The 25,970-nt window shown below is 44.5% G+C and overlaps 1 pseudogene; it reads left to right on the top strand.

The window, feature by feature from the left end:
• The first annotated feature begins 2,236 nt into the window (after window positions 1-2,236).
• LOC120023267 overlaps window positions 2,237-25,970 on the top strand; it is a 104,951-nt pseudogene continuing 81,217 nt past the window's right edge.

Raw genomic sequence — 25,970 nt, 5'->3', positions numbered from 1 at the left:
ACTGTGTTAATCAGGCCTTCATGGTCGAATTGCTGCAAAGACACCACTACTAAAGGACACCAATAAGAAGAAGAGACTTACTTGTGCCAAGAAACATGAGCAATGGACATTAGACTGGTGGAAATCTGTCCTTATTTGAGATTTTTGTTTTCAACCTCCGTGTCATTGTGAGACGCAATAGGTGAACGGATGTTCTCCGCATGTGTCGTTCCCACCGTGAATCATGGAGGAGGAGATGTGATTGTGTGAGGGCACTTTGCTGGTGACACTGTCAGTGATTTATTTAGAATTCAATGCACACTTAACCAGCATGGCTACCACACCATTCTGAAGTGATTGCCATCCCATCTGGTTTGCGCTTAGTGGGACTATCATTTGTTTTTCAACAGGACAATTACCAACACACCTCCAAGCTGTGTAAGGGCTATTTGACGAGTGATGGAGTGCTGCATCAGATGACCTGGCCTCAACAATCACCCAACTTCAACCCAATTGAGATGGTTTGTGATGAGTTGGACCGCAGAGTGAAAGCAGCCAACAAGTGCTCAGCATATGTGGGAACTCCTTCAAGAATGTTGGAAAAGCATTCCAGGTGAAGCAGGTTGAGAGAATGCCAAGGGTGTGTTAAGCTGTCAAGGCAAAGTGTTGCTACTTTGAAGAATATATAATATATTTTGATTTGTTTAACACTTTTTTGGTTACTACATGATTCCATGTGTGTTATTTCATAGTTATGATGTCTTCACCATTATTCTACAATGTAGAAAATAGTAAAAATAAAGAAAAACCCTTGAATGAGTAGGTGTGTCCAAACTTTTGACTGGTACTGTAGATAGAGCTACTAGTCATGCCTACCTAGTGGTCTCAGATAGGGCTGTTACGGTTACCGTATTACTGCCACACCGGCGGTCACGAGTCATGACTGCAGTCAAATTCCAATTAGGCTTCTCCAAGCTATGATGCTGCTGACGGTCATTAGTAGCCTACCAAACTTGCTAACTGCCTGGTACTCAGTACTCTGTTGTCCCTCTAATCACTCTGACATCAATGCAAATGTAATCGAAAATCAAACACTTCATGAGAGTCCATGAGCTCAAGTTGCAGCAACATTTCTATAGGCTATGCAGTTATGTGAGAAAACAGAGTTTTGATGGCATCTAATTAAAATAGGATCCTGTCAGCTTCATGTCGGTTAGGCCTATTACATTTATTTCTATACTTTCCTAATATTATGCACATTGCTTCGCTTTACAACAGGAGTATAGCCTACCTGGCTAGCACGAAAATGAACCACGGGAAAGGATCCTCCGTTAGCTATTTAAGTGCATATATTACATATTTATTTCCCCTGCCTGTTCTGAGACATGATGGTCCATTCTAAATAAAAACACATTTCACACATATATATATATATAATTTAGTATATGTAAAGACAAGATTACATTAAGAATAGTCTGATGGGTGACAATATTAACCTATCACTTGTGAATGATGCCCAGCTTGTGCAGTAAGGCAAGAAACAGTGCATGCCTTTTATCATAGTCGCACACCTCATGTATCCTAGCCCATAGGTCTATATGTTTTGATAAGGTTTGTTTTGTAACTGAAGTGGCCAAATAACTTCTTAAAATGCAGCACATTCATCTGCTTTACAAATGGTGTGGAGCCTAACTGGCATAAATAGTCGGCGTGTTAGTTTCAAGTTTGGGGAAGGTAATTTTCACCATTTAAAAATGCACCTTTATAATAAAGTTTTTTTTTTTAGGGGGCATTACAACCACACAAGGGGATGCCGCTGTGAAATTCATACTATAAAATAATGCCACAGAATTCTAATCAAATCTTGTCTGCTAAGGGAACTAGTGTAGCCCACAGCCATATGTCATAGCCAGATCAGGACCTAACATAAGGACAACTCAGAATATGTTATTCTGAAATAGACTACATTTTCTTCATATCATGTTTCTTTAGACCTGTCTAAAATAAATAATGGATATATTGTGATGGTATATGCTATATTACATGGATTTATTAGACTTTTTCAAATGTAGACATTCCAAAGGGCTGCATCAGTGCCTTGTAGTCTATGTGTGGATACCAAATGTTTGTGTTAATTTACGGTCAATTACAGTGAGACCAGCAGTTATTTGCTTGACAATCAGCGGCTGACAAAATTTCATGACCGCCACAGCCCTAGTCTCAGATCCACAAAGCTGAGCGAACAAGAGCAGAAGTCATGAAAAACATCCTGGATGTGGTTTCCATGAAAGTAGTTTGGTTTAGGTTCCACTAGGTGGCAGTATTACACTTCAACATTTTATACTCAGGTGCCACCCAAGCATATCTGTATTCCCCACTCCTGCTCAAAACAATGGGTAGCCACTGCACCAGTCTCACTCTGAAATTCGATTGTTATCCCTCTAATTCTACTGAAGCATATGCAATGGTTAGAATCTATTTGGTGCAATGCAATTATTCTACCAACTCTCAAATATCCTTATGTCCCTCTCTGACCCCCTCTCCCATTTTCTCTCTGTCTTTCTCTCTGCTCTCCCTCTGCTCCTTTCTGTTTGTCTCTCAGGAGGTGGATTTGATCAGAGAGCAGGTGCAGCAGCTCATCTTACTGCCCATGTGGATGTGTCTCTTACCAGTAAGAGCTCCTCTCTCCCTTATCCTGCAGTGCTCCTTTCTTTAGAACTGTCACACTGTTAAATATGCGTAACGTTTAAGATTATGCCTAAATATTTTTTACATTACTGAATAGGGATTTATTATGTAGAAAAGGGTTGGTCAACCAAAGACAAACTGTCTCAATGTTTTGCTATTTTTTTATAGCGTCATTAAGATTGATTAATCAACGCACTGTCTGTCATCTGTACAGTCTTGACTCCAACACGAGTTGACGAATGTTCCCAAGCTCCAAAAGTTTTTGAATCTGATCAAGAAGAAGAAAGAATCAAAGAATTTTGACAAGCTGGATGGCAAAGCTTCAGAGCAGTAAGACCTTCTCCCTCTGCCACCAGCTGTAGAAACAGTCCCATCCAAAATCTAATGGTCCCTTCCGAAATATAGTAGTCCCATCCGAAATATAGTAGTCCCATCCGAAATATAGTAGTCCCATCCGAAATATAGCAGTCCCATCCGAAATATAGTAGTCCCATCCGAAATATAGTAGTCTCATCCGAAATAGTAGTCCCATCCGAAATATAGTAGTCCCATCCGAAATATAGTAGTCCCATCCGAAATATAGTAGTCCCATCCGAAATATAGCAGTCCCATCCGAAATATAGCAGTCCCATCCGAAATATAGCAGTCCCATCCTAAATATAGCAGTCCCATCCGAAATATAGTAGTCCCATCCGAAATATAGTAGTCCCATCCGAAATATAGTAGTCCCATCCGAAATATAGTAGTTCTATCAAAAAAATATAATAGTCCCATCCAAAATCTACATTTTTTTTGTCCATAGTCCCATCAAAGTATAATAGTCCTCTCAGAAATTAGAATAGTTCCATCAAAGGCACAGCGTTGTGATGTGTGTCGCTAATTATTATTTCCTGCCTTTTATTTCCAGAGGCAAGATGGAGAGGACATTCCTTTCTGAGCTCATTAACAAGTTTTTGGTGGTTCTGATGTCCGTCTCCCCAGCAGGTAAACATTTAGCAACAGCTGGGATTTATGAACAATGCAGCTTTGTTGTATTCTCGTAAGCAGCTGGACACCGCAGCGGGGAGGCCACATTTACTGGAGGAGAAAGATGAGATTCTCAAGGCTTAAAATGGTGCTCAAAGACATTTTCCTCATGCTGAAAAGTTTTCACAACTTATTGTGCCAATTTAAACATACTCTGCTGTTTATTTTAAGCTTTAGCAGAGAGACCGACATCTTACTTGGGTACCAGAGGTAAACTAGGACACCCTATGCACATGCATTTACCTCCTAGTCTTTATACGTGACATTTCTACAGTCCAAAAGTCCCTCATTACCGGTGTGAGATGCACCATTTCCAACCTTTTATTAGTCCCAAAGAACATCCTTTCCTCCTGACTTGACCCCCACTCTGAAAGAGCAGCCCTGTCCAGCTGCCCCCCGCCACGCCCACGGCGACAGTCTGTGTGGTGATGTAATGTAGGGCGACACACAGACCCCTCTCCCCCCACCCCACACGCCCAACCTGTGTGCTCAGAATAGCATCTCTCCCAACATGTAGCTGGGTGGTGGTAGTCCTGCTGAGACCCAGACTCTAATCCTCCCTGTCAGAGCATTGGTGAACAGCACAGGGATACACACACACATACACGGTGGTATGTAGCACAATGGACATGTGCTACTGCACACACACACACCTACCTCCCCTAATGAGGGTTGATCTCCCAGCATACATTGCAGTGCCCCAGAGGAGAGACAAACATACCGAGGTCTTTGTGCACGGCTGGGCCACTTCCTGGCCCCAGCTCTCTCTCTCTCTCTCGCTCTCGCTCTCTCTCACACTCTCTCACACAGAGGCCATGGTGTCGTCCACAGTTGTTTGCTGAAAACCCTCCTTCATCTCCCACATCAACCTCTGTGTTTGAGTGTGTGATGGTGGTCATGCGTGTTGTGTATGTTATTACCTGAACTGAATGTCTCCCTGTGTTGTCTCTCTCAAGCCCTGTACCCAAGGGGAAGGTCCACTCCTGCGTGAGGTTCATCGAGCTCATGATTCACCTGGAGGTAAGAAACACACTATTTACAAGGGAAACTATGGTGGTGTTGTGTAGCATATGTATGAAGTGTACTAGGCAGCCATTTATATAGAATCAACTGAATATCTGCATTCACTGAGCATGCAAAGACACGTTTGAGGTTGCTGTACCTACCTATACCTGTACACCTATTTATATCTTGATATGTGTAGAAGTATGCAACCTTGAATGATTGTTTTTTGATGACGGTGAGAAAATACAGGTTATTTCTAGCGTAGAACATTTGAGGTGTAACGTCATGGTGTAGTGTGCTTCTCTGTGGTCTGGTTTGGCTTCATCATGACAAGCAGAGAGGATGTCATATAGTCAAGATGGTTCCTTCCCTCTCTGGGCTGCGTGGCCACGGTGCTCCTGTTTCCCCTGAGGGAGGATCGGATGGATTGATTTTCCCCCTATCCGATGACATGCTATCCTTTTCCTGGCACTGGCAAGGCAAGCTGCCTCCGGAGAAGTCCTTTCCCCCTCAGCAGTATCATTTTACAAAGGGATGGCTGAAATCTCATGCTTCCCTCTGGGATGATGTGATAAGACCCTGTGAATCTCTGTATGGAAAAAGAGATCCTACATTTTGTGTGTCTGTTAGGTTGAGCCATCTGTGACAGGTCTGTGGAGATCAAAGCTGTGGCCATAGATAAAGCTCGTCTGTCTTGTTGCGGGAGCAGTATCATCTGCAGAGAGGTGAACTCAGTAGAAGACATGGCATTTTTTCTATTCATTTTTGCTGTTCTTTTTGTGAGTAGAGGTCACTGTGTAGGCTGTTGTCATTGTTTTTCTCCTTTCCTCTTTTTGAAATTTGACCTCCAACCCTCATCTATGAAATGCAAAAAATAGTCCAAACCACCCTGCTGAAATAGACTCTGAATCAATAGGGCCCTATTTATTGTCTGGGCCTTAATGCTGGGAATTCTGGTTTGTAGATGGATTGATCTGATTGAACCCAAATTATGTGTTTTCTAGTTATAGGTAGATGCGTGAATATTTATAAAAAAACTAACATTTTAAGATCATATTTATTGAGCCTATTGTCTTGTATAAGGGCAGCGGTTTCATTGTTTTACCATGATGTGTAATGTGTGGTTCCCTTCTATGTCTGTCCCCAGGCCCTGCTCCTAACACGTCGCTGGTTCAACACAGTGCTGGATGACTCCCACCTGGTGGTGATGACTCCCACCTGGTGTCCAGCCTCATGCAGAGAGAGGAGGAAGGACACCTCTTCTGCCAGTTACTGGACATACTGTTCTACACCGGCATTGGGATCAATGACCAGACAGGCAACGCCCTGACAGAGAAGGAGATGACCACGCTCCACTATGACAGAATCACATCACTGCATGTACTTGTATACAGTACTACCCAGGATGGATGGATGAGTTACTCTGTTTTGTTTGGTTGTTTACTTGACCTGTCCACATCACACATTATTCTATATTATTCAAATCGTTGATAGGCATCAGTTTTGAACATAATTTGCATCATTTGCATTTGAAAGTTTACCTAAGTGTACTGTGTGCACCTGGTAGACATAACCCATGCTGTGAGTTGTACATGTATGAATATGGAACATTCATAATTTAGTGACAGCTTCCAGATGTCATTTACAAGAAAGAATATCAAGTCAAAGTCAGTCCTAGAGAGAATTCTCAATATTTTAGATTTCAGTCTTACATGCATTTTTACCTCTCAACTTGATATGATCAAATTAATTTAAAGGGAAATATGGAGGCTGGTTCATCTGTTCATCCTAATATTCTCTCCATCTGTCCATCTCTCGCTCTTTCCCCTACCTCTCACTAGCCCCACACAGATGTTGGATTAGTACATTAGGGAAATGAAAAAGGTGCCTGACATCACATGGTCTCTGGGGTGTGTGGGTAAGGAGCTGTTTCCTCATGATCTCTAAATGTTTGCTGTGTCTTGTCTTTCAGAAGGCAGCCTTTGCCCATTTCCCAGAGCTGCAGGACTTTGCCCTGTCCAATGTAGGAGCCGTGGACACACAAGAATCCCTCACCAAACAGTTTGGCCATTTCAGGTAGTGTGTGGGTGGGGAGGGGAGTCATATCTGGGATTGTGATCCCCAAAAAACATCCATACACATCCTAACCTTTATGCTACCATGATGACAAATGCTGCCCCCCTGACCGCAAATGGCAGGCAGCATGTGAGTCCTTGAATGTGCAGAGTAGTGTGGTACCAGCAAGAGAGAGAGAGACTCGCATCATTAATTCCAGCAATTTGCAGGGGCTTGAGAATAAACTCTTTGAACAGCTGTATTTGTCAGATCATATTAGCAAGTGGCCTTGCCAAACCCCCCCCCCCCCCATCGCTTTCATGGGGCTGGGCCTTGTTAGTGTGTGTGTGCTTCCTATCCTTTTCTCCTTTCCTTCTGACCCTGGTCCTAGGTTCTGCTGAGACTCTCTATCCCCTCTCTGTTATTGTCACCGAGCCCCCCCCCCCCCGGCTTCAAAGGCTTCCATCACTTTTAACAAGGCGCTTTTTACCCACAAAACCCTCTTTTTAATGCCAGCTATTCCAGCTGTGCTACCCAGAAGCTAAACTGCTCTTCATCCATTATTCCAGATAGATTCGCTAAGTCCCCAAAACACACATGGGCAGCAGGTTTTCCGTTAGCCGGTAATAGCCGGCTTTTAGCCGAAAAAAGAACAAAAAACAAAGCCGATAAATAAAATTGCCACCGACCAATTGCCTTGGGAAAAAATCCCTTTTCGAAATAATGCTTTTTAGCCTATTCATTGATGGAAATACCAGTTGATGGAAATACATTTTTCTGGTAACGCTTATCGGTCTATAGGTTAATTTGCATAATTTTGTGGAATACATTGTACAGTATATTCGTTATGTATCTTATCACATGCGTACAGCATACAGAGCCATTGAGAGGAAAATCTGTCAGACAGTGTGAGAGCTGCTGCTACAGCATCTCAAACAGTAAATGTATAGGCACCGGAAGACAGGCCTCATCAGCACCTCACACACCACTTTGCAATGAGCTGGAGGCAGTATGCATTTTGAAAACATATACTTGTGATTGTTTGAAACCTGAACGTTTACAACATATTATGAGGCATGTCTTACCTTGCTTCAAAGTAGCCTAGCCAAAATCAGACCACAGCCTAGGAGGCAATTATTTTATATCAACTTTCTTTCATAGTGCAGTAGCCAAAGGCACAATCCTAGTCATATTAGCAACCCATGTTAGTTGTTGCATATTAGATCTCCCCTCTTCCTAAATTTCTAGCTGATATTTTCGTCTGTCAAATGAAACCGCTTGCATGTGTGCTTTGTGTGCTTTGACAATGGTGTTTTCCCGTTAATTGCATTATGGGACAAACATTCATGTCTAGCCTACTGCTTTGTGCACATTGCTGCACTTACAGTGCCTTCGGAAAGTGTTCAGACCTCTTGACTTTTTCTACTGTGACGTAGAAGTCCGTCACTGGCTGCTGGCAGTATTTGGTACTTTAACGCACGCACACATTCATCACTCCTCCCTGCTCCGTTATCAGATAAGTTAACAATGTGGGTCGACACACAAGTTAACTTCTCTGTCTTAGTACATACATTTCACACTTATGTCAGTGTTCATATTTAATATAAGCAATATTTATTATACTTATCGATGTTGTGGATGAGCGCTTTGTTTGTTTGTTCTGTTCCTCTCTCTCTCCATCTCTGTAGTTTCCGGGTATGCTGGATAAGGACCCATAAGGCCCATAAGGTATATGTTTGATTGCAGTACTGTTGTTTTTGTTCCAGAATCACTTTGTAAATAAACCCTCTTGCACAGAAGAACTTTTGCGGCTCCGCCATCTTTTTATTTTGATAGAGGTTAGGTTTTCCAGTTTAGCCTTCTGGCCTACTCTACGTGACATCTACATTTTGTGACATTACAGCATTATTCTAAAATGAATTATATTGTTTTTTTTCCTTCATCGATCTATACACAATACCCCATAATGACAAAGCAAAAACAGGTTTTTAGAAATGTTCGCAAATAAAAAACTGATATCACAATTACATAAGCATTCAAACCCTTTACCCAGTACTTTGTTGAAGTACCTTTGGCAGCGATTACAGCCTCGAGTCTTACATTTACATTTAAGTCATTTAGCAGACGCTCTTATCCAGAGCGACTTACAAATTGGTGCATTCACCTTATGATATCCAGTGGAACAACCACTTTACAATAGTGCATCTAAATCTTTTAAGGGGGGGGGGGGGGGGGTTAGAAGGATTACTTTATCCTATCCTAGGTATTCCTTAAAGAGGTGGGGTTTCAGGTGTCTCCGGAAGGTGGTGATTGACTCCGCTGACCTGGCGTCGTGAGGGAGTTTGTTCCACCATTGGGGTGCCAGAGCAGCGAACAGTTTTGACTGGGCTGAGCGGGAACTGTACTTCCTCAGAGGTAGGGAGGCGAGCAGGCCAGAGGTGGATGAACGCAGTGCCCTTGTTTGGGTGTAGGGCCTGATCAGAGCCTGAAGGTACGGAGGTGCCGTTCCCCTCACAGCTCCGTAGGCAAGCACCATGGTCTTGTAGCGGATGCGAGCTTCAACTGGAAGCCAGTGGAGAGAGCGGAGGAGCGGGGTGACGTGAGAGAACTTGGGAAGGTTGAACACCAGACGGGCTGCGGCGTTCTGGATGAGTTGTAGGGGTTTAATGGCACAGGCAGGGAGCCCAGCCAACAGCGAGTTGCAGTAATCCAGACGGGAGATGACAAGTGCCTGGATTAGGACCTGCACCGCTTCCTGTGTGAGGCAGGGTCGTACTCTGCGAATGTTGTAGAGCATGAACCTACAGGAACGGGCCACCGCCTTGATGTTAGTTGAGAACGACAGGGTGTTGTCCAGGATCACGCCAAGGTTCTTAGCGCTCTGGGAGGAGGACACAATGGAGTTGTCAACCGTGATGGCGAGATCATGGAACGGGCAGTCCTTCCCCGGGGGAAGAGCAGCTCCGTCTTGCCGAGGTTCAGCTTGAGGTGGTGATCCGTCATCCACACTGATATGTCTGCCAGACATGCAGAGATGCGATTCGCCACCTGGTTATCAGAAGGGGGAAAGGAGAAGATTAATTGTGTGTCGTCTGCATAGCAATGATAGGAGAGACCATGTGAGGATATGACAGAGCCAAGTGACTTGGTGTATAGCGAGAATAGGAGAGGGCCTAGAACAGAGCCCTGGGGGACACCAGTGGTGAGAGCACGTGGTGCGGAGACAGATTCTCACCACGCCACCTGGTAGGAGCGACCTGTCAGGTAGGACGCAATCCAAGCGTGGGCCGCGCCGGAGATGCCCAACTCGGAGAGGGTGGAGAGGAGGATCTGATGGTTCACAGTATCAAAGGCAGCCGATAGGTCTAGAAGGATGAGAGCAGAGGAGAGAGAGTTAGCTTTAGCAGTGCGGAGCGCCTCCGTGACACAGAGAAGAGCAGTCTCAGTTGAAATACTAGTCTTGAAACCTGACTGATTTGGATCAAGAAGGTCATTCTGAGAGAGATAGCAGGAGAGCTGGCCAAGGACGGCACGTTCAAGAGTTTTGGAGAGAAAAGAAAGAAGGGATACTGGTCTGTAGTTGTTGACATCGGAGGGATCGAGTGTAGGTTTTTTCAGAAGGGGTGCAACTCTCGCTCTCTTGAAGACGGAAGGGACGTAGCCAGCGGTCAAGGATGAGTTGATGAGCGAGGTGAGGTAAGGGAGAAGGTCTCCGGAAATGGTCTGGAGAAGAGAGGAGGGGATAGGGTCAAGCGGGCAGGTTGTTGGGCGGCCGGCCGTCACAAGACGCGAGATTTCATCTGGAGAGAGAGGGGAGAAAGAGGTCAAAGCACAGGGTAGGGCAGTGTGAGCAGAACCAGCGGTGTCGTTTGACTTAGCAAACGAGGATCGGATGTCGTCGACCTACTTTTCAAAATGGTTGACGAAGTCATCCGCAGAGAGGGAGGAGGGGGGGGAGGGGGAGGAGGATTCAGAAGGGAGGAGAAGGTGGCAAAGAGCTTCCTAGGGTTAGAGGCAGATGCTTGGAATTTAGAGTGGTAGAAAGTGGCTTTAGCAGCAGAGACAGAAGAGGAAAATGTAGAGAGGAGGGAGTGAAAGGATGCCAGGTCCGCAGGGAGGCGAGTTCTCCTCCATTTCCGCTCGGCTGCCCGGAGCCCTGTTCTGGTCTTCTTGGGTATGACGCTACGAGCTTGGCACACCGTTGTTTGAGGAGTTTCTCCGATTTTTCTCTGCAAATACTCTCAGGCTCTGTCAGGTTGGATGGGGAGCGTAGCTGCACAGCTATTTTCAGGTCTCTCCAGAAATGTTCGATGGGGTTCAAGTTCCGGGCTCTGGCTGGGCCACTCAAGAACATTCAGAGACTTGTCCCGAAGCCACTCCTGCGTTGTCTTGGCTGTGTGCTTATGGTCATTGTCCTGTTGAAGGGTGAACCCTCGCCTCAGTCTGAGGTCCTGAGTGCTCTGGAGCAGGTTTTCATCAAGAATCTCTCTGTACTTTTCTTCATTCATCTTTCCCTCGATCCTGACTAGTGTCCCTGCCGCTGAAAAACATCCACACAGCATGATGCTGCCACCACCATTTTTTATTCAATTTTTTATTTGACCTTTATTTAACTAGGCAAGTCAGTTAACCTCTCTTGGGTACATGAGACGTTAGCGTCCCACATCTTCAACAGCCAGTGAAACTGCTGGGTGCCAAATTCAAATACAGAAATACTCATTATAAAAATTCAGAAAACAAAACATATTTTACATAGGTTTAAAGATTAACTTCTTATGAATCCAACCACGGTGTCAGATTTTAAAAATGCTTTACGGCGAAAGCCTACCTTACGATTATTTGAGAACATAGCCCAGCAGACAAATCATTACAAACAGTAATCAGCCAAGTAGAAGAGTTACACAAGTCAGAAATAGAGATAAAATTAATCCCTTACCTTTGATGATCTTCATATGGTTGCACTCAGCAGACATTCATTTACTCAATAAATGTTCCTTTTGTTCGATAAAGTCTCTTTATATCCAAAAAACGTTTTGTTCGTGCGATTTCTTCAGTAATCCACAGGCTCAAACGCAGTCAAAACAGGCAAACAAAAAATCCAAATTGTATCCGTAAAGTTCATAGAAACAAGTCAAACGATGTTTATATTCAATCCTCAGGTTGTTTTTAGCCTAAATAATCGATAATATTTCAACCGGACAATAACGTCATCAATATAAAAGGTAAACAAGAAAGGCACTCTCTCGGTCGTTTGCATGAAAAAGCTCTGTGACACTTTAGGGTCCACTCATTCAGACTGCTCTTACTTCCTCAGAATACAAGCCTGAAACAATTTCTAAAGACTGTTAACATCTAGTGGAAGGCATAGAAACTGCAATTTGAGTCCTAAGTCAATGGATACTGTAATGGCATTGAATAGAAAACTACAAAACCAAAAAAAAAACTACTTCCCGAATGGATTTTTCTCAGGTTTTCGCCTGCCAAATCAATTCTGTTATACTCACAGACACTATTTTAACAGTTTTGGAAACTTTAGAGTGTTTTCTATCCAAATCTACCAGTTATATGCATATCATATCTTCTGGGCCCGAGACGCAGGCAGTTTAATTTGGGCATGCTTTTCATCCAAAATTCCAAATGCTGCCCCCTACCCTAGAGAAGTTAAGAACAAATTCTTATTTTCAATGACGGCCTAGGAACAGTGGGTTAACTGCCTTGTTCAGGGGCAGAACAACAGATTTTTACCTTGTCAGCTTGGGGAGTCGATCTTGCAACCTTTCGGTTACTAGTCCAACGCTCTAACCACTAGGCTACCTGCCGCTCCACCATGCTTCACCATAGGGATGGTGCCAGGTTTCCTCCAGATGTGACGCTTGGCATTTAGGCCAAAGAGTTCAATCTTGGTTTCTTCAGACCAGAGAATCTTGTTTCTCTGGTCTGAAGAGAGTCCTTTGGGAAGAGAGTCCTTTGGGAAGAGAGTCAATTGGGAAGAGAGTCCTTTGGGAAGAGAGTCCTTTGGGAAGAGAGTCCTTTGGGAAGAGAGTCCTGAAGAGAGTCCTGAAGAGAGTCCTTTGGGTAGCCTTTTGGCAAACTCCAAGCGGGCTGTCATGTGCCTTTTACTGAGGACTGGCTTCATTTGGCCACTTTATCATAAAGGCCTGATTGGTGGAGTGCTACAGCGATGGTTGTCCTTCTGGAAGGTTCTCCCATCTCCACAGAAGCACTCTGGAGCTCTGTCAGAGTGACCATCGGATTCTTGGTCACCTCCCTTCTCCCCCGATTGCTCAGTTTGGCCGAGCGGCGAGCTTTAGGAAGAGTCTTGGTGGTTCCAAACTTCTTCCATTTAAGAATGATTGAGGGCACTGTGTTCTTAGGGACCTTCAGTGCTGCAGATATTTTTTGTACCCTTCCCCAGATCTGTGCCTCGACACAATAGTGTCTCTAAGCTCTATGGACAATTTCTTCGACTTCGTGGCTTGGTTTTTGCTCTGACATCCACTGTTAATGGTGGGACCTTATATAGACAGGTATGTGCCTTTCCAAATCATGTTTGATGAATCGAATTTACCACAGACTCCAAGTTGTAAAAACATTTCAAGGATGATCATTGGAAACAGGATGCACCTTACAATAAGTATTCAGATCTTTTGCTATTTCTGTTTTTTACTTGTAATACATTTGCAAACAATTCTTAACTTGTTTTTGCTTTGTCATTATGGAGTATTGTGTGTAAATTGATGAGGAAATAGTTTCATTTACTCCATTATAGAATAAGGCTGTAACGTAGAATAATGTGAAAAGGTTAAGGGGCCTGAGTACTTTCCGAATGCACTGTGTAATGTGAAGAAATAATAGTTCATCAACATTTTCAGCGATGCGTTCTGATCTGTTGCATCAGACTCATAGATTTTTTTTTTTTATGTAGCCTAGGCCTACTGGTTTTATGAATTTGTGATCTATCGTCCCACAACTGTCCCAGTGTCAGTTTAAATAGCTATTTATTTCTCGACAAGCTAACCAATAAAGTAGTTAAACGTTTCTACTATGGGGGATAGTAGATTGACAGGCTAGTGATTTTGCTGTTCATTACTAGTCATGTTGGCTGAGTACATGTGGACAGTTATTCTAACTTCTTCAAAGTGGGCATCAGAATTCGGTAAGAAGGACCGCATATCCTTGTATCCTCAAATGGCATGTTCTTTTAATATGAATTAGCATAATCTAAATGTGATTTCTGTCATTCTGAGCTCGGTGGGTGGACACCCAGATCAGGTTACGTATCCAATGCATATGGGTCCAGTAAATGTATAAAATGTCCAGTAAATTTAAATGCTGCCGGTCAAATGTCCGCCGCCACATTTTCCTAACGGAAACCCTCACAGGCAGGGCGTTACACACACACACAGTATTTTTCTCTTTCTGTTTTAAGAACTCCTCATTGCGTGTTGTCTGGCTAGAGATTTGGTGGAGATAAAATTACAATTAGGCAGGCTAGTGGGCTCATGGCCCTAACAAAAAGTAACAGCTCTCAGATCTATCCTGCCGTCTAGCCTCATCTCCCTAACAACTCAATGGAAGCAGCTATTTTAGCTTTGTCATGGAGTACAGTACAGCAACGTGACCCATGCCAGTCCCTAGACAGACCAACTGCCTGGTCAGCAAAACCCCAGACCCATGTGGTCAAACTACACATGGCATCACGAGTCTGGCCACACTGCTGCTTACAATGACACGTGTCCCGGTCTGTCTGAATAGGACTCTGTCACAGACAGTGTCTCTCTATACCAACCCCTGTCTGTGTCATGGTGGCACATGTCACATCTGTCTGATTAAAACAGCCTTCTATTCAGACAGCAGCCTCTCAACCCTCTGATTCAGCTCTGAGAAATGGAGATGCGGTTGGATTTTCATAATCCCGTCGCATTGATGCGGCCCCAGCCCCTGTACACACCATGCTGACAGTGCAGGACTGCAGTGGCCTTAGTTAGCAGGGCAGAGTAGGAAAACACGAGGACTAGCGTACAGTACATCGCAATGCTTACAAGCACAGGACTTAAGAAAATATCTGTGTCTTAGGTGAATGGGACACTTTTCATATTGTCAGATGAAAGGTAGTGACTTTGAAAGAGGATCATTTTCCTCAAATCATCTGCACTGCACGGTAATATATTCTCTGGAATGTGCATTTCTACCCTTGGGTCTTCATTTCATATATTTATTTCAATAGAAGAGCGTTGCAAAAAATATAACCATGATGCTCAAAGAAAATACATATGAATTGGAAGTTCATAGTTCATAATGTAAAATATGCTGAAGTTGTTTTTTCTCCCTACAGTCCCAACACTCTCCACCGGGTGGCCTCGTACCTATGTCTGTTACCAGAGCTGGCAGAGGGACAGGACACCACCATTGAGAAAGAGGTCCTCCTGGAGCTGCTGGTAGGTGCTGTTACGAAACGGGAAGATGTTGTCCCTAACCGCTGATAGGGGATCAGATATGTATTTCATCGTTCTAATGCTTAAAATGTGGGAATTGGGGAAGTTTCATCTGATCCTAGATCTATGGTTAGGGATGATGGGAAGGAGACAAGGAGAGGATGCTAAGGTAATGAATATTTACATGCCCCCCAAGATGCGCTTAAGAATGAGAGAACCCCTCCTCAATTTACGGCTTGGCTAAACCGAAGCGACGTCAGGATATGTTGGCTTGCGGAACAATAACCGCCCAGAGAGCATAGCATCATAATATGGTTGGCGTGGCTCGTTTAAAATACATTCGTTTATGCTTTTGGAGTGCATACAGTATGCAACCCCCCACACACACTCCTCTCCGCCCTTGAATTTGCCTTTGAATCCAATTAGGGCTCAACATTGGTGATAGAGATGGAGTGGGTGAAGTGGAGGAGAGGGAGGTAGAGAGAGACTAATGAGGAAAGAGCAGCAAGGTTTCTCTTATCCTAGGAAAAAACACCACTGTTGATCTGCTTTGCTCTCCAAACCCACCCACCCTTAGTCCCTCCTATAAACAAGCATACAGTGTGTTGTTAACAAGTCTCATCCCTGTAACCCTCCATCACCATGCGACCAGCCCATCCACTGACCTGCTCTGTCCCTACTGCTGTAATTACCCACTTCAAGTCTTCTCTAGGCCTCCTCTCCTCTGCCCGCCACTGAAGATAAGCTTTTCCATAATTAGCTGATTAGATTGTTCCCAGAGCCATTGTCATGGGACTCATTTGCGTGGACCCGGGTTGCCCTGAGCAACCGAAAATCTCCAGATTCCACTCTGGTATTATGCGTTATTTGTTTGGTCGCCGGTGCCAGAGGCTTGTAGAGATGTGCTGTGTAGAGATGTACTGTGTAGAGATGTGCTGTGTAGAGATGTACTGTGTAGAGATGTGCTGTGTAGAGATGTGCTGTGTAGAGATGTGCTGTGTAGAGATGTGCTGTGTAGAGATGTGCTGTGTAGAGATGTGCTGTGTAGAGATGTGCTGTGTAGAGATGTGCTGTGTAGAGATGTGCTGTGTAGAGATGTGCTGTGTAGAGATGTGCTGTGTAGAGATGTACTGTGTAGAGATGTGCTGTGTAGAGATGTACTGTGTAGAGATGTGCTGTGTAGAGATGTGCTGTGTAGAGATGTGCTGTGTAGAGATGTGCTGTGTAGAGATGTGCAGGAGGGAGCAGAGCAGGTCCCACAGACACACTGCAGAGAAAGTCTGTAATTAAACCTGGGGAATGAGAGGATGAGTTGGCCAGAGTGCTACTGAGCTTCTGCTATCACTGTTCTTGGGGTTATTTACATAATTCCTCAAAGCCATGAGCCAACCACTCTTGAATGAATGATTTCCTATTTAGATTACCGATATTGCAGTGGATTTCTTATCCATCATTATGGAATTTTTGCTTCGTTTTGCAATAACTGTCCGAGATGTGCTCGATGGGTATTAGTCTCAATTAGGGTTCTACAGTCTTTAGATCTATGTACCTTTCTGTCAGTCCCGGATGGATGACTATGACAAAACCCTGGGTTAGATAGTAACTGGCAGGGAACACGACGGTGTAACAAGATGGACGACAGTGACAAAACCCTGGATTAGATGGTAACTGGCAGGGAACACGGCGGTGTAACAAGATGGATGACAGTGACAAAACCCTGGATTAGATGGTAACTGGCAGGGAACACGGCGGTGTAACAAGATGGACGACAGTGACAAAACCCTGGATTAGATAGTAACTGGCAGGGAACACGGCGGTGTAACAAGATGGACGACAGTGACAAAACCCTGGATTAGATAGTAACTGGCAGGGAACACGGCTGTGTAACAAGATGGACGACAGTGACAAAACCCTGGATTAGATGGTAACTGGCAGGGAACACGGCGGTGTAACAAGATGGACGACAGTGACAAAACCCTGGATTAGATGGTAACTGGCAGGGAACACGGCGGTGTAACAAGATGGACGACAGTGACAAAACCCTGGATTAGATAGTAACTGGCAGGGAACACGGCGGTGTAACAAGATGGACGACAGTGACAAAACCCTGGATTAGATGGTAACTGGCAGGGAACACGGCGGTGTAACAAGATGGACGACAGTGACAAAACCCTGGGTTAGATAGTAACTGGCAGGGAACACGGCGGTGTAACAAGATGGACGACAGTGACAAAACCCTGGGTTAGATGGTAACTGGTAGGGAACACGGCGGTGTAACAAGATGGACGACAGTGACAAAATCCTGGGTTAGATAGTAACTGGCAGGGAACACGCAGTATAACAGGATTAGTTTAGCATGGCGGCTAGTGACTGACTGATCACATATAAAACACAGGGATTATATAGACTTCTGCATCATATTTGGCACACAACCATCATTGATGCTACAACATTTAGGCCCCTGACCTAAAAAAAAACAGCCTGCAGGCTCACTGAAGAGATACAAGCCAAACTGTATGAGAGAGATGGTCTCTAATAAGGGGGTTGTCATGACTGACGGTGAAGTAGTGTGATGCGTCTGACATGATTCATTTACAAACTTTGTTTTTAATACCACTGTTTAGTGAGTGAGGGGAGGGTAAGAGTGGGGGGATGGTCCATTCACCCAATGTCTTTCTTTCTCTCTCTCCAGCTCTCTTTCTGTCTCTCTTTCTTCCCTCTCGCACACTAACAGGTGTCTCGTCATGAGAGACGAATCTCCCAGATCGAGCAACTTAACCAGATGCCTCTTTAGCCAACGGAGGAGATTATCTGGATGAGAACATAGTCCTGAATGAGTACTATTCTGGTGAAGGTGTCTGTCTACTGTGTCTCCGCGCAAACTCATCTCGCACACACACACACTCCCTGCTGTGTTATCCCACACCACAGAGGCAGTGAGCTGGCACCCTCTTGATGGGCAGTCCTCTTTAGGCTAGCAGGGGCACCTTCACAGGCTAAAATGCCTACAAGCCCTGTAATCCCATTGAAATCCAAGAGCCTATCGACGTCTATAAGGCTATCTTAACTGTTTTAGCCTGACAAGAGATTACAGGTGTAAATTAGCTTTCTAGTCTACTCTGCCGCTGTTATATCAAAGGGATTGTCCCTGTCACATAGCTACCGAGTTGTTCCTGGTCAGGGAAAACTCGGGGTCCTGTTTATGTTACACTGAAATAGGTAGGTAATAGATCTATACCAATGACATCAATTTCAGAGGATTTTTTTGTCATATCTCTCTGTTTAATCCTTGTGTTCCAGTTTGTCTGGCTCTTCCTAAACGGAACCTGCAGTTCCTGACCCTCCACGACTGCCTGCTGAGAAACTTCAACCTGTTCCGTCTGGAGTCCACCTACGAGATCAGACATGACGTGGGGGACGTTGTGACTCGCATGAAACCATGGTGAGCAGAGAACACACACCTATAACTGATAGTAAGAAAATGTTCCCACATTTCTGTTTACTGAGAATGTATCATTTTTGTCTCACTCATAACTCAATTTCTATGACATTTCCAGGCGCTCGTAGTATGATAGTGTGGTGTTTGTGGGTTGACCTGCTGTCTTGTCTTTCGTTAGGCAGTCAGAGTGTGGTGTTTGGGGGCCAGCCAGGATGTCTCAGACATCACAGCCTTCTCCATCGTGGAGGTGGCTAAGCCATCCCTGTCAACCTCAACGTACGAGACCACATCAAACACGAGTGGGAAGGCACATGGCTGGGCCATCTCTCTATCCCCTGCTCTCCCTCTCTCTTCTCTACCTTTCAGCATTCCCTCTATATACCGTCTAGTTTTCTTTCTTTTGTTCTCCTTTTCTCATGCCCTCTCTCTTCGTGGATCCCACTCCCTCCCAGTAATAAAGCCTTTATGTCTCCATGAAGTCTGTCTATCCAGACCATCTGTCCATACCTGCTGTACCTTGACCTGTGACCCCCCCTCTAGCCTTGTATCTGCCTGTAGACGTGTTGTTTCCTACCAGCCCTGATCACTTAGCTTCAGTGTTTTATTTCCTCATCTTCTCCCAACGGGTGCAGCAGGGCTGCTATAGATAATGTTAACAGTGTGGTGTCATCCTCCCTGGCATTGATTTACTGTTTTACCATGAACATATCAAACCATATAACACTGGCTGACTGTAGCTACCAAGAGATTATATACACGGAGTGTACAAAACATTAGGAACATCTTCCTAATAATGAGTTGCACCCCCTTTTGCCCTCAGAACAGCCTCAATTTGTCGGGGCATGGACTACAAGGTGTCATAAACATTCCACAGATAGGCATGTTGACCAATGCTTCCTCCAGTTGTCAAGTGGATGTCCTTTGGGTGGTGGAACATTCTTGATACACACGGGAAACTGTTGAGCGTGAAAAACCCAGTAGTGTTGCACTTCTTGACACACTCAAACCGGTGCGCCTGACACCTACTACCATACCCCATTCAAAGGCACTTTTGTCTTCCCATTCACCATTTAAATGGCATACACATACAATCCATATCTCAAGACTTAAAAATCCTTCTTTAACCTGTCTCCTCATCTTCATCTACACTGATTGAAGTGGATTTAACAGGTGACATCAATAACAGATCATAGCTTTCACCTAGAGTCACCTGGTCAGTCTGTCATAGAAAGAGCAGGTGTTCCTAATGTTTTTACTCAGTGTAAGTTCTAGCAAAGAGTAATGCTTCAAAAAATAAGCTAGTAAGATATGTGGAAAATGCTTTGCTCGTCAATTAGTGGATTGATTATTTTTTAAATCTGTAGATTTACTAAAGGAGTCTGCTCTTCAACACATAGTGCAGGAGGATGGCTCAATGTCAGGATAGTCTAGTACTACCAGAATCCCCCTCCCTTTCTCTCCCACCTCCACACCTCTTTTACGGGTTCGCATTCTCCTTTTTGTCTTTCAGTTGAGAGGTGTGTGATATGATTCTCCCTGCCTGCCTCCCTCATCACCCCTCTCCTCCTCCCCATTGTATAATTAGAGCTTCATGTTTTAAAGATCAGCCGAGCGCTGACAGGGAGTTTTCGCTCTCCTTCTCCCAGGGCTGCGGAAGCACGACGTTTGCTTTCTGGTCACGGTGTTGCCCAATCTGTCCTTCGGCACTCGCCTCGACTGGCGCCAGCCCTTTGTGGAGCAGACAGGCCTGGCCTACGTGAGTGGCTGCGAGGTGCAGGGCGTGCTGGACGACAAGGACCGCGTCATCGAGGAAGGTAGGCTGGTACACACTTGGACATCTGTACACACACAGGCGTACACACACACACAAAGAAGTGCATGCATATACATACATTTCCCACCGTCACACACAGACACCCACACCCCACCTATACACACTCACAAACTCATGTCACACACCATTCTCCTCATCCTCCTCCGACCCCTTAACCTCCAGCCCTTGAGGTCTAGTGGGGTTGTCATGGTGACACTCAGAGACCTGACCTGTTCGCATTAACGTTCCATTAACCTTAGGGAAACCCATCACACCTGAATGCCTCTCAGTGTTTTATTTATTTGATTTTACTGTGGTAGAAAGGCATGACGGGCATTTTATATGACGGGCATCTCTAGACTCCAGAATACCTTGACAGCCATAGTCTCAAATCCATCCTTTTGAAGCTGTGACTGGGCTTACCATGGTTTATGGCAAATCCCACTGTACCTTCTCCGCTATGTAATCTGGTTTCCGAGCTGGTCATGGGTTCACCTCAGCCACGCTCAATGTCCTAAACGATATCATAACCGCCATCGATAAAAGATAAAAGTACTGTGCAGCCGTATTCATCGACCTGGCCAAGGCTTTCGACTCTGTCAATCACCGCATTCTTATCGGCAGACTCAACAGCCTTGTTTCTCAAATGACTGCCTCACTTGGTTCACCAACTACTTCTCAGATAGAGTTCAGTGTGTCAAATCGGAGGGCCTGTTGTCTGGACCTCTGGAAGTCTCTATGGGGGTGCCACAGGGTTCAATTCTCGGGCCGACTCTTTTCTCTGTATATATCAATGATGTCGCTCTTGCTGCTGGGGATTCTCTGATCCACCTCTACGCAGACGACACCATTCTGTATAATTCTGGCCCTTCTTTGGACACTGTGTTAACAAACCTCCAGACGAGCTTCAATGCCATATAACGCTCCTTCCGTTGCCTCCAACTGCTCTTAAATGCAAGTAAAACTAAATGCATGCTTTTCAACCAATCGCTGCCCGCACCCGCCCGCCCGTCTAGCACCACTACTCTGGACGGTTCTGACTTAGAATATGTGGACAACTACAAATACCTAGGTGTCTGGTTAGACTGTAAACTCTCCACAGCCTATCTGTAAATAGCCAAATACCTCATTCCCATATTGTTATTTATTTTTTTGCTCCTTTGCACCCCAGTATCTCTAATCAATCAATCAATCAAGTTTCTTTTATATAGCCCTTCGTACATCAGCTAATATCTCGAAGTGCTGTACAGAAACCCAGCCTAAAACCCCAAACAGCAAGCAATGCAGGTGTAGAAGCACGGTGGCTAGGAAAAACTCCCTAGAAAGGCCAAAACCTAGGAAGAAACCTAGAGAGGAACCAGGCTATGAGGGGTGGCCTCTTCTGGCTGTGCCGGGTGGAGATTATAACAGAACATGGCCAAGATGTTCAAAATGTTCATAAATGACAAGCATGGTCAAATAATAATCATGAATAAATGTCAGTTGGCTTTTCATAGCCGATCATTAAGAGTTGAAAACAGCAGGTCTGGGACAGGTAGGGGTTCCATAACTGCAGGCAGAACAGTTGAAACTGGAACAGCAGCAAGGCCAGGTGGACTGGGGACAGCAAGGAGTCATCATGCCCAGTAGTCCTGACGTATGGTCCTAGGGCTCAGGTCCTCCGAGAGAGAGAAAGAAAGAGAGAAGGAGAGAATTAGAGAGAGCATACTTAAATTCACACAGGACACTGGATAAGACAGGAGAAGTACTCCAGATATAACCAACTGACCCTAGCCCCCCGACACAAACTACTGCAGCATAAGTACTGGAGGCTGAGACAGGAGGGGTCAGGAGACACTGTGGCCCCATCCGATGATACCCCCGGACAGGGCCAAACAGGAAGGATATAACCCCACCCACTTTGCCAAAGCACAGCCCCCGCACCACTAGAGGGATATCTTCAGCCACCAACTTACAATCCTGAGACAAGGCCGAGTATAGCCCACAAAGATCTCCACCACAGCACAAACCAAGGGGGGGCGCCAACCCAGACAGGAAGATCACGTCAGTAACTCAACCCACTCAAGTGACGCACCCCTCCTAGGGACGGCATGAAAGAGCACCAGTAAGCCAGTGACTCAGCCCCTGTAATAGGGTTAGAGGTAGAGAATCCCAGTGGAGGGGAACCGGCCAGGCAGAGACAGCAAGGGTGGTTCGTTGCTCCAGAGCCTTTCCGTTCACCTTCACACTCCTGGGCCAGACTACACTCAATCATATGACCTACTGAAGAGATAAGTCTTCAGTAAAGACTTAAAGGTTGAGACCGAGTCTGCGTCTCTCACATGGGTAGGCAGACCATTCCATAAAAATGGAGATCTATAGGAGAAAGCCCTGCCTCCAGCTGTTTGCTTAGAAATTCTAGGGACAATTAGGAGGCCTGCGTCTTGTGACCGTAGCGTACGTGTAGGTATGTACGGCAGGACCAACTCAGAAAGATAGGTAGGAGCAAGCCCATGTAACGCTTTATAGGTTAACAGTAAAACCTTGAAATCAGCCCTTGCCTTAACAGGACGCCAGAGTAGGGAAGCTAGCACTGGAGTAATATGATCAAATTTCTTGGTTCTAGTCAGGATTCTAGCAGCCGTATTTAGCACTAACTGAAGTTTATTTAGTGCTTTATCCGGGTAGCCGGAAAGTAGAGCATTGCAGTAGTCTAGCCTAGAAGTAACAAATGCATGGATTAATTTTTCTGCATCATTTTTGGACAGAACATTTCTGATTTTTGCAATGTTACGTAGATGGAAAAAAGCTGTCCTTGAAACAGTCTTGATATGTTCGTGAAAAGAGAGATCAGGGTCAAGAGTAACGCCGAGGTCCTTCACAGTTTTATTTGAGACGACTTTACAACCATCAAGATTAATTGTCAGATTTAACAGAAGATCTCTTTGTTTCTTGGGACCTAGAACAAGCATCTCTGTTTTGTCCGAGTTTAAAAGTAGAACGTTTTCAGCCACCCACTTCCTTATGTCTGAAACACAGGCTTCTAGCAAGGGCAATTTTGGGGCTTCACCATGTTTCATTGAAATGTACAGCTGTGTGTCATCCGCATAGCAGTGAAAGTTAACATTATGTTTTCGAATAACATCCCCAAGAGGTAAAATATATAGTGAAAACAATAGTGGTCCTAAAACGGAACCTTGAGGAACACCGAAATGTACAGTTGATTTGTCAGAAGACAAACCATTCACAGAGACAAACTGATATCTTTCCGACAGATAAGATCTAAACCAGGCCAGAACTTGTCCGTGTAGACCAATTTGGGTTTCCAGTCTCTCCAAAAGAATGTGGTGATCGATGGTGTCAAAGGCAGCACTAAGGTCTAGTAGCACGAGGACAGATGCAGAGCCTCGGTCTGACGCCATTAAAAGGTCATTTACCACCTTCACAAGTGCAGTCTCAGTGCTATGATGGGGTCTAAAACCAGACTGAAGCATTTCGTATACATTGTTTGTCTTCAGGAAGGCAGTGAGTTGCTGCGCAACAGCTTTTTCTACAATTTTTGAGAGGAATGGAAGATTCGATATAGGCCGATAGTTTTTTATATTTTCCGGGTCAAGGTTTGGCTTTTTCAAGAGAGGCTTTATTACTGCCACTTTTAGTGAGTTTGGTACACATCCGGTGGATAGAGAGCCGTTTATTATGTTCAACATAGGAGGGCCAAGCACAGGAAGCAGCTCTTTCAGTAGTTTAGTAGGAATAGGATCCAGTATGCAGCTTGAAGGTTTAGAGGCCATGATTATTTTCATCATTGTGTCAAGAGATATAGTACTAAAACACTTAAGTGTCTCTCCCGATCCCAGGCCCTGGCAGAGCTGTGCAGATCCAGGACAGCTAAGCCCTGGAGGAATACGCGGATTTAAAGAGGAGTCCGTAATTTGCTTTCTAATGATCATGATCTTTTCCTCATAGAAGTTCATGAATTTATTACTGCTGAAGTGAAAGCCATCCTCTCTTGGGGAATGCTGCTTTTTAGTTAGCTTTGCAACAGTATCAAAAATAAATTTTGGATTGTTATTATTTTCCTCAATTAAGTTGGAAAAGTAGGATGATCGAGCTGCAGTGAGGGCTCTTCGATACTGCACGGTACTGTCTTTCCAAGCTAGTCGGAAGACTTCCAGTTTGGTGTGGCGCCATTTCCGTTCCAATTTTCTGGAAGCTTGCTTCAGAGCTCGGGTATTTTCTGTATACCAGGGAGCTAGTTTCTTATGACAAATGTTTTTCGTTTTTAGGGGTGCAACTGCATCTAGGGTATTGCGCAAGGTTAAATTGAGTTCCTCAGTTAGGTGGTTAACTGATTTTTGTCCTCTGACGTCCTTGGGTAGGCAGAAGGAGTCTGGAAGGGCATCAAGGAATTTTTGTGTTGTCTGAGAATTTATAGCACGACTTTTGATGCTCCTTGGTTGGAGTCTGAGCAGATTATTTGTTGCGATTGCAAACGTAATAAAATGGTGGTCCGATAGTCCAGGATTATGAGGAAAAACATTAAGATCTACAACATTTATTCCATGGGACAAAACTAGGTCCAGAGTATGACTGTGGCAGTGAGTAGGTCCAGAGACATGTTGGACAAAACCCACTGAGTCGATGATGGCTCCGAAAGCCTTTTGGAGTGGGTCTGTGGACTTTTCCATATGAATATTAAAATCACCAAAAATTAGAATATTATCTGCTATGACTACAAGGTCCGATAGGAATTCAGGGAACTCAGAGAGGAAAGCTGTATATGGCCCAGGAGGCCTGTAAACAGTAGCTATAAAAAGTGATTGAGTAGGCTGCATAGATTTCATGACTAGAAGCTCAAAAGACGAAAACGTCATTTTCTTTTTTGTAAATTGAAATTTGCTATCGTAAATGTTAGCAACACCTCCGCCTTTGCGGGATGCACGGGGGATATGGTCACTAGTGTAACCAGGAGGTGAGGCCTCATTTAACACAGTAAATTCATCAGGCTTAACCTGTCTAGCCCAGGCGTTCCGCTAGCGGAACTCCTCCCACATTCCACTGAAAAGGCAGAGAGCGAAATTCAAAAAATATTTTTTAGAAATATTTAACTTTCACACATTAACAAGACCAATACAGCAAATGAAAGATACACATCTTGTGAATCCAGTCAACATGTCCGATTTTTTAAATGTTTTACAGCGAAAACAGCACGTATATTTATGTTAGCTCACCACCAAATACAAAGAAGGACAGACATTTTTCACAGCACAGGTAGCATGCACAAAGCCAACCTAACTAACCAAGAACCAACCAAACTAACCAACAAACAACTTCATCAGATGACAGTCTTATAACATGTTACACAATAAATCTATGTTTTGTTCGAAATGTAGTAACCTGGTATATTTATGTTTACCAATAGATGGCAGTATTGACTCAAGACGGGGGTTTGCTTCCCGCTATCCGTAGCTATTTCCTATGTCTGCCTATTTAACTATGATTAAGAAAGCTTCAGGTAGGTTTAAGCCAGGTGCATAAGATAATGTAA

This window comes from Salvelinus namaycush, chromosome 28 (assembly GCF_016432855.1).
Source record: "Salvelinus namaycush isolate Seneca chromosome 28, SaNama_1.0, whole genome shotgun sequence".
Classification (NCBI taxonomy): Eukaryota; Metazoa; Chordata; class Actinopteri; order Salmoniformes; family Salmonidae; genus Salvelinus; species Salvelinus namaycush.
This window is presented reverse-complemented; position numbering and strand designations above follow the sequence as displayed.